We start from the raw sequence: 13264 nt of genomic DNA on the forward strand, positions 1-13264 counted from the left end.
AGGGATTTCCTTAAATGGCTCTCAGCCTTTGCTGAAGGACTTTGAGTGTTGGGGCATGCCTTCAATGCTCCCACGGGCAGTTTACAACTCTGTTTTAGCCTTTGCTTCCTGTTTGTACAGTCTCAAGCCCAGAAATGAGAAGTTAAAGCCTTCACAGATCTTTCCTGAGCGTATGCATAGCTCTGCACATAGATGCAACCCTCTAGATTCCACATATGTCGCAACTTTTTAAAGTTCCCTGTGACATCCTACTCCTCATCTTTTTAAAAGTTTTTCAACTTCTTCTTAGCCTTGGCTGGTAATACCACATCAGGCAGCTATAATGTTAATTACTGCTGATTGTTTTCAACAAATGTCCAGAAGCCAGAACTAGGGATGAGCTCAGAGTGAGGTTAAAAAAATAAAAAAGAAATCCCTGAGAATGGAGCCTTTAAACAAGTTACTGGGCATGTAAAATGGTGATTATTCTCTAGAAATAGGGTTTTGGGGAGTTCCAAACTCTTTTTGTTCACTCAATAGCTCCTAGGTTGCTGATTTTCACAGCTACCATAATTGCATGACTCTTCGCTCGAAAAGCTGTGTAAGGCACAGGTGAGGAGAGGGAGACAGGATCAAGGCAAGGTAAAATGCCACAAGATTTGCCATTCCAATTAAGGTTCAGAAAGTTTTCTTAAGTAAGCACTCTTCTGATTGTTATTCGACAGTAGTGAATTTCCAGAATTTTTAAAAACCTGGCCTTCTCCATTTTTGCCAGTGTTCCAATTGCTTTTATGGAAGAGATTTTCAGGAGCTCTTACTCTGTCATTCTAGAAGTCAAGAGCTTGATTGTGATCATTTACGTTTTCCTACTAATTTTTCCATTTTATCTATATTGTCAAATATATTGATATAATGATTTTCCTTAAACCACTGTAGTTATGTGTTCTTTTTTGTTTCTAACAAGTTTGTGATTTTTTTTGTCTTATTTTGATTGACCACATTTATCTATTATATTGGTTTTCTCCAGAAAAAATAGTATCTGATTTAACTGAAGCCCTGGATTTCTTTTTGTATGTTTGTATTTTGTTCATTTCCGTTTTCAACATCTATTAATTCCTGTCTTCTACATTTTTAGAGAATTTACTGTCCTTTTATGGACTTAAATGTTTAGCTACTTTATGTTTAGCTTTTATTTTCTTCCCAAGAAGAAAATTTAAGATTATACACTTTTGTCTGAATAATGCTTTGGCTAAATTCAACAGGTTTTTGTATGTTCTACTTACTGCTAAATAATCTATAATGTCAATTTTTGCTTCTTCTTTAACCTAAGTTTTATTTAGAATAATTTTTGTTAATGTCCAACTGTAGACGCTACTATATGAGACACTGTGCTGGATTTCTATGTGCTATGCTTAGTCCCTCAGTCATGGCTGACTCTTTGCAACCCACAGACTGTAGCCCACCAGCCTCCTCTGTCCATAGGGATTCTCCAGGTAAGAATACTGAAGTGGGATGCCATGCCCTCCTCCAGATATGAGACACTACTATATGTAAAATAGAAAACCAACAAAGACCTACTATATAGCACAGAGAACTATACCCAATTTTTAAATAACCTATAAGGGAAAAGAATCTGAAAAAATATACATATATTATATGTGTATAACTGAATCACTTTGCTGTAACCCTGAAACTAACACAACCCTGTAAATCAACCATACTTCAAATAAAAAGATTAAAAAATATCCAACTATAGAGAATTTAAATGTCTGTGTATTTCATTATTTTATTATACTTAAGAAATGTGGTTTTTATGAGGTCTACTTTGGGGAATGTTGAGATTTTTTTTTATATGATTTCAGTTCAGTTCAGTTCAGTCACTCAGTCGTGTCCGACTCTTTGCAACCCAAGAATTGCAGCACACCAGGCCTCCATGTCCATCACCAACTCCCGGAGTTCACTCAAACTCACGTCCATCGAGTCAGTGATGCCATCCAGCCATCTCATCCTCTGTCGCCCCCTTTTCCTCCTGCCCTCAATCCCTCCCAGCATCAGAGTCTTTTGTGATTTAATACATGGTTAACTTAAAAAATATGTTCTAGAAATGACTAAAAGGAATTAATATTCTCTATTGACTACAAAGTTTTATGCATACAGAGAATTGAGAAGAGTTCCTTGTGCTATCTACAGTAGGTCCTTATTATTAGCTATCTGCTTTATATGTAGTTCAAACTAGACTTTGAATCATTCATTTCTTTGAGTGAGGAAGGCTAATACAGAAAAACAGAAGCAAAAAAAGTCCAATATCAGTCAAAAACTTTTGAGTTGCACATGCTTGGGTTTCAAAGGTCTAAATCATGATGAATTAGCAACCCAATGTCATAAAATAAATTTGCAAGAATTCCTGATGTTACAATGGCTAGCTTTTACTACCTCAGACTAGATTAGTGTTCCTCAGGCTAGGATCAGGAGACTGGAAAGGAATTAAGGAAGTTGGAGACTGATGTGCCTCCTTGAGAAACTGATCAGCTTCCTTACCACTCCCTACTCTGGGCTAACTTCCTTTGGTTAGAGGACACACTAAAAACTCCAGACAGAGTTGAAGAATCTAAGATCAGAAAGGTCTGCATTTTGCTTCCTGGGTGAACCTTGAAGAAGTGGCAAAAACTCAAAGTTCTCCAGCATGAAATATGGAATGGAAGCTGTGCAGTAGAGACGGTTGCATTCACTGACCAGGCAAATGTTTCATACAATAGGAGCTTCCAAAATTTTTCCAAGAGGGACATGGAAGTAACCAAGAGAGAGTCAGATCTGAAAAGGCCTTGAAATGAGGATAAAAATACTGCCTCGCTAATCTGCATGGACTAATGATCAGAAAACAATCAGGAATAAGCATCTCAGCAGATGCTAGAATAGACAGAAAATAATGTTCCACTACCCCAGCATTAAGTATGTCCCCTGAAACACAAATTTAACTCCAAGAATTTGTAAGGTAGTGTAAATGGAATATGGAAAATCTGAACTCACTGACATTAGCCTAAACTGAATAAGATTACATTTCTGCTATCTAGAAGCATGAACACTTGAAACAAAAATTAAGTTCACTTACAAAAAAACTTTGTTTTGATTTTAATTTTTATACCTAAGGTTGTAAAAAACACCCACAAGATTATTTCAAAATTAACTTGATAGATGCATAAGAATTGAAAATTTCCCTGTCTTCTTGATGGATTATACTTTCTACAAAATGTAAAAACTTTTCCATTTGATGCTTTTTGCTTTTAATTCAGCCTTTTCTGTTACTAATATTCTTTTTGTAAGCACTTAGCAGATATATATATATACTTTAAAATTTAGTGTTTTTCCTCTTTTTTTTTTTTTCAACTTTTTACTTTGTATTTACGCCAGGGAGGCCTGGCATGCTGCGATTCATAGGGTCGCAGAGTGGGACACGACTGAGCCACTGATCTGATCTGATAGCCAATTAACAATGTTGCAATAGTTCAGGTGAACAGGGAAGGGACTCAGCCATATATATATACATGTATCCATTCTCCCCCAAACTCCCCTCCCATCCCCGGTGACACATAACATTGAGCAGAGTTCCATGTGCTATACAGTAGGTCCTTGTTGGTTATACACTTTAAATATAGCAGTGTGTATATGACCATCACAAACCCCATAATTGGCCCTTCCCCACCACCACCATGGCAACCATAAGTTCATTTTCTAAGTCTATGAGTCTTTTTATCAGATATATTTTTAATTCGATAATTTTAAATATTCTTGTGTTATTTTATTTTTGGTGTGTCTTTTGAAACAACATATATAGCTGGATTCTTTTAAACTATACTTGCAGTTTTCTTCCTTTTAATAATTTATTATGATTAGTAATGTGTTGAATCTATTCCAGTCATGTTCTTCTATGTTCTCTATTTACTATGATTCTTTTTGGGTCTTGTTTTTCTATTTTCTGCTTTTTGTTTCTTGGTCAAGTTTTCTTTGTTCACTTTTTTTCCTTCTCAGTTCAGTTCAGTCCCTCAGTCGTGTCTGACTCTTTGCGACCCCATGAATCGCAGCACGCCAGGCCTCCCTGTCCATCACCAACTCCTGGAGTTCACTCAGACTCACATCCATTGAGTCAGTGATGCCATCCAGCCATCTCATCCTCTGTCGTCCCCTTCTCCTCCTGCCCCCAATCCCTCCCAGCATCAGAGTCTTTTCCAATGAGTCAACTCTTCGCATGAGGTGGCAAAAGTACTGGAGTTTCAGCTTTAGCATTATTCCTTCCAAAGAACACCCAGGGCTGATCTCCTTCAGAATGGACTGGTTGGATCTCCTTGCAGTCCACGGGAGTCTCAAGAGTCTTCTCCAACACCACAGTTCAAAAGCATCAATTATTCGGTGCTCAGCCTTCTTCACAGTCCAACTCTCACATCCATACATGACCACTGGAAAAACCATAGCCTTGACTAGATGGACCTTTGTTGGCAAAGTAACGTCTCTGCTTTTGAATATGCTCTCTAGGTTGGTCATAACTTTCCTTCCAAGGAGTAAGTGTCTTTTAATTTCATGGCTGCAGTCACCATCTGCAGTGATTTTTGAGCCCAAAAAAATAAAGTCTGACACTGTTTCCACTGTTTCCCCATCTATTTCCCATGAAGTGATGGGACAAGATGCCGTGATCTTCGTTTTCTGAATGTTGAGCTTTAAGCCAACTTTTTCACTCTCCACTTTCACTTTCATCAAGAGACTTTTTAGTTCCTCTTCACTTTCTGCCATAAGGATGGTGTCATCTGCATATCTGAGGTTATTTTTCCTCTAATGATTTTTTAAAAGTTTTCTGCTAGCTCTCCTTTGATGCCACCATAAAGTTGGATGAAGAAAACTTGCAAATTGCTTCTTTGGCTCAGTTCCATTCCTCCCCCTTCTCCTCCAAGCTGGAAAAGGAGGAAACTTGAGAGAAAAGACAAAAGCAAAGGTGGAATCAGAGGGAGGAAAGAGAAGCAGAGGTCAGGAAAGAGTGTATATTCTCTTCAGCACATCTACCACTGGCCCAACTTATCCCTATATTATTACAGATGACATCAAGACTAGTACCTGGAGTTAGGAAGGTGAAGGAATGTTCTTACGGGTATGGAAGCTAGAGAAGAGTGATGGTCAACAGCTTGGGTCCAGACAGAGCTGTCTGAAATTGCAAATTATATTTCTTTGAAGAGAGGAGTCTGTCTGTCCTAGGACTCTTGCCAGTTCCGCTAAACAAAAGACTTCATTGTGTGGGGGTTTTTCCTAATTCTCTGATACTTGCATGAGTGTGGTCTCTTTTTCCCAATGAGATTAAAACTCTTTATGAAAAAGGAATTGAATAGCTAGTTCAAAAATAATTTATAGCAAGGCTGTCAGTGCTGAGTCATGAGAAACTGTGGCAAAAGGTTGGGTTAGGACAATAGAACCTGGTAAATTTGAAAAGTTTAGCAATTCTAATATTCCTAAAGGATTGTGGCTCAAGAAAGACGCTCTGTTGGGACTGGAGCAAAGAGAGGAAAACTAAATTTCCTCCAAGAGAATGCCTAAGTAGTTGTTTACTGGTGCAGAAAAGCCAAAACTATTCTAGATCTGTTTGCTTCTATCTTCTCAATTAATCAAAATGGACTTCCAATAGAAAAGGGAAGAATTAACATTAGAAAGAAAGGTCTGAGGTAGATAGAAAGATAATAAAGACACCAAACCCCTATGAACAGGTTGACTCCTCAAATTCCAGAAAACCTCATTCTCATGAAGTAGAAAAATTAAGGGTATAATCCAAAAGTCCCTGTATGCAACACTGAGAAACCATAAAGGATAGATAAAGAAGGCAAATAATCTCCTTATTTTCAAATAATGGGCAACAAATGGATTCTGGACACAAAGACAAACAAGGTAGGGTGCTGAATTCAAGCAAAAAATTTTTTTAAATTAAAATTTTTCTTTTTAGTATTTAGAATAAAGAGTCATGGAGTTTACCAAGTTGAACTAAATGAATGTTATTTCTGTTTTTACAGAATAACTAGGATTATAACAAGAAGGATGGTATTAGATTCCTTGTTGGCAAGTTTCTCATGATAGTAATGTCACTTGTATGGTAAAATAAGAGCTAGATAATAATAGGGTCAGAAATTCTGCAGCTGATTGAGCAAGTATATACTAGATATCTACAGAGGGTTGGTAAAGAGATTGGTATTCACCCAAAGCTGTAAATAAGTAAAGAGCTGAAGGGCCTGGTCTTTAACACTGTCTAGGTTTGTAGATTTTAAGTTACTAAAATAATATAAAAGAGGACCTGTTTATCAAATTTTCTAGATACGTAAGAGTTTAGTAATATGATTGATGATAGGATTAAGACTCAAAATGATCTCAATGAACTGGAATGCTAGGCTAAAGTTTAATGGGAGCAGATGCAGGTTTTGTGGGGCCTGAAGCCTATAGAATTTGGAAGGGCTTCTTCAATTTAAAAAATTGTGAATGCAGAAAAATAAAGAAATAAAATAAAAAGTGAATATTTACTAGCATGATAAAGAAATCACCCCAGCCTTGGAGCTAAATCTTTTTATCCGACTCCCAACTTCTCCCTACATTCACAGGGGTCATACAAATAGAAGATCCTAAAGCTTAAACTTTTTTAGCTTCAGTGTGTAAGCACTTCTGGCAATAGTTCTTCATATTTATTAAAAGAATTGAGTTTTATTTCAAAAATACAGGCTGGGGGATACCATTTGACCACAATTTTACTATGCATCAATATTGTGACAGCAAATAAAAATGATCCAGCTCAAGCAAGTAATAGTCTAAATTTACCACATATATGCTGCTAAGTCACTTCAGTCGTGTCCGACTCTGTGCGACCCCATAGACAGCAGCCCACCAGGCTCCCCCATCCCTGGGATTCTCCAGGCAAGAACACTGGAGTGGGTTGCCATTTCGTTCTCCAGTGCATGAAAGTGAAAAGGGAAAGTGAAGTCGCTCAGTCGTGTCTGACTCTTAGCGACCCCATGGACTGCAGCCCACCAGGCTCCTCCATCCATGGAGTTTGCCAGGCAAGAGTACTGGAGTTGGGTGCCATTGCCTTCTCTGCCACATATATAGATCAGATCAATTCAGGGAGCCCAGACTAAAAACAAATATTGGCAAACCAGAGCATGCACTAAGGGGAGAGAGAGAATTTAATGAGCGAGTCTTTAAAAGCTGTGTCATGATAAACTGCTGAAGGAACTGAGGCACTTGGCTTTGGGAAGGGAATAGTGCTGGGTATAGATGATGACCCATCATAAACAAGAGGAAGGAAAGTTATTCCATATTGTTCTGGAGGAAGGAAGTATGAGTTGCAAGAAGATATCAGCTCAATATAAGTTGATCCAAATCAATAAACACATATGAAGTCTATTATGTGTTAGGCACTGTTACGGTACTGGACATAAAGAAGTGATCAAAATGGTCAAAATTATCTATCCTCACATAATTTATATTTTTAGAGAGATAAACAATGACATAAAAACACAGTATATCAGGTGATGAGGTGATGTATCCTAAGAAGTTAAATATAACAAGGTATCAACAACAATTAAGAATACAGTTTTAAAAGGATGCCAAATACAATTGCAACTTTTTGTACCAAATACCTAGGCATAATCTAGCAAAATATGTGCATGACTTATACACAAAATACTGTAATTATTTATGAGAGAAATTAAAACTTAAAGTGGAAGAAAAAGTATTTGTGGATTAGAAATTTAAATATTTTAACAATGTCAGTTTTCTCCAAAATTGTCCTAGAGATTTAATGGAATCCCAATGAAAAATCAGTGTGTGTGTGTGTGTGTGTATGTGTATGTGTGTGTGTTGACAAGCTGATTCTAAAAATGCATATGGAAATACAAAGGCCCAAGGGTAGCCAAGATGATCTTAAAGAAAAATAAAGTTAGAGAACTTACTGTATGAGATTATAAAGCCATGATAAATAAGACAGTGTGGTGTTTTGGCAAAAGAATAGATAAATAGGCCAGTCAGACACAATCTAGAGTGAAAAGGCAAACCACAGAATTGAAAAAGATATTTTTAATATCAGTAATTGACAAAAAGCCTAGAATATAAGCCCAGAATATCAGAAAAAAATATATACATAAGGAAAAAGACATAACCCAATTTTTAAAAGAGGGAAGGGAGATATAGACACCTCACTAAAAAGAATATCTAAATAGTCAGTAAACATATGAAATGTACAACTTCTGTGGTTATCAGGGAAATGCAAATTAAAACTACAAAGAGACATCATTTTATATACAAAAGAGTGATTTTTTCAAAAAGATTATACCAAGTGTTAGAAAGGAGATAAGTAAGAATTCTCATTTACTACTGGTGGAAATATAAATTGGTGTCACCACTCTGGAAAATTCTTTGGCAATATTTTCTAGTACTAAACATATGCAAATCTTTTAACCAAGTAATTCTATTCCTATATATTGCTCAACAGAAGAGATATAAACAAGAATTTCATATGTATATTTACAGCTGATTCATGTTGTTTTAGGAGAAGGTAATGGCACCCCACTCCAGTACTCTTGCCTGGAAAATCCCATGGACAGAGGAGCCTGGTAGACTGCAGTCCATGGGGTCGATAAGAGTCAGACAGGACTGAGCGACTTCACTTTCCCTTTTCACTTTCATGCATTGGAGAAGGAAACGGCAACCCACTCCAGTGTTCTTGCCTGGAGAATCCCAGAGATGGGGGAGCCTGGTGGGCTGCCGTCTATGGGGTCGCACAGAGTCGGACATGACTGAAGCAACTTAGCAGCAGCAGCAGCAGCAGCAGCAGCAGCAGAGTTTGCTCAAACTCATGTCCATTGAGTTGGTGATGCTATCTGACCATCTCATCCTCTGTTGCCCCCTTCTCCTCCTGCCCTCAATCTTTCCCAACATCAGGGTCTTTTCCAGTGAGTCAGCTCTTCAATCCAAGTGGCCAAAGTATCAGAGCTTCAGCTTCAGCATCAATCCTTCCAACGAATATTCAGGATTGATTTCCTTCAGAGTTGACTGGTTTGATCTCATTGCAGTTCAAGGGACTCCCAAGAGTCTTCTCCAACACCACAATTCAAAAGTATCAATTCTTTGGCTCTCAAACTTCTTTACAGTCCAACTCTCACATCTGTATGTGACTACTGGAAAAAACCATAGCTTTGACTATACAGACCTTTGTTAGCAAAATGATGTTTCTGCTTTTTAATACACTATCTAGATTTGTCATACCTTTGGAAAGCAATTATCCTCCAATTAAAAATAAAAAGCAATGCACCCAATACTATCCAAGGTAACTTAAGAGGAAAATTCACTTGTACATCAAAAATAGCATTCCTTTGGATTATTTATATCAATTCAGTTACATAAATATTTCCAAACATAGCAATAGCAATGGTTTAGAGATGTCAAATGAAAGATAAATTATCACTGGATGGAAATCTTTTTATTATAAAACTCTTCTTGTACTTGTACATTAAACATTTCTATTGATATTAAAAAAATTTCATGGCAGCATTATTAGTAATAGCTCAAAACTGAGAGCAATTCAAATGCCCATCAATAGTAAAATGAATCAATAAATTGTGACATGTTCACACAATGGAATAGTACACAGCAATAAAAAAGCACAGTATGGTTGAAGCTCACAAATTGTTGAGTGAAAGAAGCTAGACATAAATGAGTATTTACAGGATGATCCCATTAGTAGAAATATAAATAATATATGGTGTTAAAGGTCAGGCTAGTGATTACTCTCTGCAGGGTTTAGAGAATGGAAAAGTGTATGAGCACTGGTCAAATTGTACATATTTCTAAACATATGTTACACTTTAATGAAATTAGTTAATTAAAACAAAAACGAGCAAAAGAGACAGGACCCACTCAAGTTTTTAGAGCATCCTGAGAGGGACTAGAATGCTAAGAGAATTTGGGCTACCAGTGAGACTGTGAGAAAACCCAACAGTAGTGAAACAGGAGACTGGGAACCGAGGAGGAAAGACAGCCAACAAGAAATTCACAGTAGCTGAATTCCTTAAGTGTTTTTAAGGAATAGAGTATTTAATATTCATTTTTAAGTTGTTTTTTGTGCTATGATTTGCTCTAACCTCTCTATGACCCCAAATTTACTGCTCTCAAGCCATGAGTAAAGTTTATAACATCTTTTAAAAATAGTAAATCAGGATAAAAAATAGTGATAAAGTGGGATGGAAGAGAGGCTCTGCTTTTAAAGGATAAGAATCCCAAAGGAAGGCATCTCTGCAAAGGTAACGCTTAGAGAGAAAAGAAGTGAGAGAGAAGAGTATTTCAGGCTGAGAAAATGCTGAGACTTCAAGGCAGAATGTGCTGGGCACATTCAAAAACTAGTAAAGGAACCAGTGTGTGTGGAGCCAAGAAAGACTGTAGGGGATGATGTCAAAGAAATAGCCAGGAACCAGATAATGCTGGTTTCCATGGAGCATGGATTTTACTAGGCTTTACTCTGAATGAGACAGGAAGCCATTGCACACAAAGTTTTGAGCAGAGAAATGACATATCCAAGTTGTTTTAAATCTATCAATCAGTCCAGATACCATGTGAAGAACAGAGATCTTGGCAAGGGTGGATGCCGGACCAGTTAGAAGGTTTTCTAAGGATAAGATAATGCTGGCTTAGAGGAACTGGTAGTGATGGAGGTAGAGAAAATAAGATGCCTCTGGATGTATTTGGAAATCAGAGTCAACAGACTTGCAGACAGACTGGACGTGGAACGTGAGAGAAAGAAAGGCATCACTAATGCCTCAGGAAAGAACTTCCTAGCCAAAGAGCTGACAACTGGTTGAGCTTTCCTTTAATGCAGTTATCCAAGTGGAAGCCATTATTCCTTGATGGGGACTTCTGAAAGTTCTTCTTTCTCCAACTGACCTGCAAAAGAAGCTCCTAAGAGGATCTCTGCCCTTTGAGGTGATAGACCCAGGTGACCTCTAAGATAGGTCATGTGCAAAATATTCTAGAACTCTAAGGCAGGCGGAACATGGTCTGTACACTATAAATTTTAGGCTAAATGGCTGCAAAGCAAATTTCCTACACTAAGGTAATTTTTAAACTGCTATTGACCTTTTTCACTTCCCATGTATTAAAACAATTTTTTTTAATTTTGTATTGGGGTATAGCTGGTTAACAAAGAATGTGATAGTTTCAGGTGAATAGTGAAGGGACTCAGCTATACTATATATACGTGTATCCATTCTCTCCCAAACATTTGCTAATTTGTTCTAATAAAGAGAGAGCTTGCCTCAGGATCAACACTTTTGCCAAGCATCAGTTCTGAAGCAGAAATTAACATCACTCCTTCTTCCTTCTGATGCTGCTACTTTCTAATTGGTGTATCTTTCTCACTTACAGAGTGATGTAGTTTCCAATTAAGGTGAAATTACTTGGCTAAGAAAATTGGGTAATTTGAAAGGAAGATATTAAGGAGCTAAATGAACCAGTAATAGATATGGTAAAAAGGGCAGAACGTGGAGGTGGTACATAAGTGCCCGACATTTGGGAAGTAATGCCTTATACTCTGTTATAATCAGTGGATGCAAGGTGTGGTGAGGCAAGTTTCAGTTCAAAGCAAACGAGAACTTTCTGACTATCAGAGCTGTCTAGGAAGATTCAAAAGGGCTCCCTTAAGGGTGTTAACCACATCCCCCTCACTCTGCGGGTTGAAGCAGAGGTTAGATGCCTGTTTGTTATGAATAATACTGTGGGAAGTCAAACACCAAATAGGCTAGAAGCTGCCAACCAGAGAATATGACATTTTTTAAAATCAGCTTCCCAGGGATCTGGTCACTGAAGAGACTTGTTTTTGGAGTAAATTACATTAACTCCCTTCAAGGATAAATCCCAAAGAGCACCATAGAATGATACCTTTTTCTTAACATCTATCAGTCAGTTCAGTTGCTCAGTCGTGTCCAACTCTTTGCGACCCCATGGACTGCAGCACACCAGGCTTCCCTGTCCATCACCAACTCCCAGAGCTTGCTCAAACTCATGTCCATCGAGTCGGTGCTGCCATCCAACCATCTCATCCTCTGTCATCCCCTGCTTTCATCTCCTCCTGCCTTCAATCTTCCCCAACATCAGGGTCTTTTCCAATGAGTCAGTTCTTTGCATCAGGTGACCAAAGTATTGGAGTTTCAGTTTCAGCATCAGTCCTTCCAATGAATATCCAGGAATGATTTCCTTTAGGATTGACTGGTTGGATCTCCTTGCAGTCCAAGAGACTCTCAAGAGTCTTCTCCAACACCACAGTTGAAAAGCATCAATTCTTTGGCACTCAGCTTTCTTTATAGTCCAACTTTCACGTCCATACATGACTACTGTAAAAACCATAGCTTTGACAAGATGGACCTTTGTCAGCAAAGTCTTAACATCTATAGGTTGAACAGAATTGAAGACAGCATAACTTTTTTCACCATGTGATCCACTGTTATTTAACATCATTGTCTATGTACCACTCAAAAGCATTGCCTATACCTCTGATGGGAGGTGTACAGACGGGGACCCACTAGCAAAGCACCTGGACAGTGTTCACCCTGATCAGATTCAGGTCACAGTTCTGCCACTTCCTAGCTGCCCAATTCTAAACACCTTAACCAGTTTCTTCGTCTTTAAAGTGGAAGTAACTCTAGCTCTTCAGAGTGATTTTCTTAAGGATATTTGAACGTTTTGCTCTGGTTGTAAGTTGATGACTGAAGAGTATAAATTCAGGCTAAGACTGCAGTGTCATTCAGCTTGGGGCTGAATTAATTCCTCCTTTGGGCACTGACCAGGCTGTGCTGGTAGTCAACTAAAATCTCTAAGATATTTTGATGTGGACTGCTGCTGAGCCAAATCCCCCATTGTGAACTTGTACTGCTGGAGATTTGGGCCTGAGGCAGGACTTGGCGTTTATTCTTATTAACTGGATTCTGCCTTTCACTTTAACCTGGCGCTTCCACATTTGTTCAACTCCTTCTCTTACCCTACATTTGAACGGAAGGAGGTCAAACCAGCAGAACTGAGCTAGGATGACAATGTATTTGTGACTCTAGGCATGAGTGTCTGTCCCTTTGGAGCAGGAAAAAGAAAACTTTTTGCTGAGTATCAGGTAATTTTCTCCAATACCTCATTTAATGCTCCAAGAACCCCTTAAGGTAAGTGTTAACCCCAGTTTACTGAGAAAAAAATCTGCATTTTTCTTTACTTGACATTTTTAAGCATGGTAACT

Source organism: Bos indicus x Bos taurus, chromosome 1 (genome assembly GCF_003369695.1).
Source record: "Bos indicus x Bos taurus breed Angus x Brahman F1 hybrid chromosome 1, Bos_hybrid_MaternalHap_v2.0, whole genome shotgun sequence".
NCBI lineage: Eukaryota > Metazoa > Chordata > Mammalia > Artiodactyla > Bovidae > Bos > Bos indicus x Bos taurus.